This window comes from Macrosteles quadrilineatus, unplaced genomic scaffold (genome assembly GCF_028750875.1).
Source record: "Macrosteles quadrilineatus isolate MER2022 unplaced genomic scaffold, UCM_ALF_1.0 Scaffold_8__2_contigs__length_117827958, whole genome shotgun sequence".
In the NCBI taxonomy this organism is placed as follows: domain Eukaryota; kingdom Metazoa; phylum Arthropoda; class Insecta; order Hemiptera; family Cicadellidae; genus Macrosteles; species Macrosteles quadrilineatus.
This window is the reverse complement of record NW_026542601.1, coordinates 96,336,470-96,337,170: the sequence shown is the minus strand read 5'-3', so window position 1 is coordinate 96,337,170 and position 701 is coordinate 96,336,470.

Here is a 701-nt window from a genome sequence, read left to right as displayed (position 1 = left end):
CAAGCAACGAGTTATCGTTTGTTCATACAATCGAACAAACTTGTTTTCACTTCGTGGAATTGTGAAACGAAATATGAGTTTTTGACTCATCAAATTTTTTATTTATACAATTATTTGCCATTAAATTACGGACAGGTTAACAATCAAATTTCAAATTAACAGAACCCCCCTGTGAAAAGAACCATGATTACGGTTAAAAGGTGGTTTGAATATTTGATAAATTTTTACTTATTTAAAATTTGTGTTGGGCCAATGAAACAACCCTATAAATAAATAATAACATGTTGGTAGTCAAATCTCTGAGAAAATAATGTAAAGTACTAAAATTGACTTTGTCCGGAATTTATAATCTAACTTAAATTAAGTTAAAAAGGTTTAACTTTCTGAAATATTTCATATTAGTTATTTTACGGCAGATATTGATAAATAATTTTTAAAGTAATCTAATAGACATTTCAATTTATTTCAAAATTTAAATTAATAAAACTTTGGAAAAATAATAAACTTGATAAAATGTTAGTATTAATTTAAGATTTAAGATGAGGCAAAACTACCCATTTATGCCGTCCAAGTGTTTACTAATAATTACGGGGAAAAAACTTGGACATAATTTTTGTTTGTACGAAACGTTTTACACAACTTAACAATGCAAAGCAAGTTAGTGTTCTAGGGATGCTACTTGCGAACAGATATATCAGATA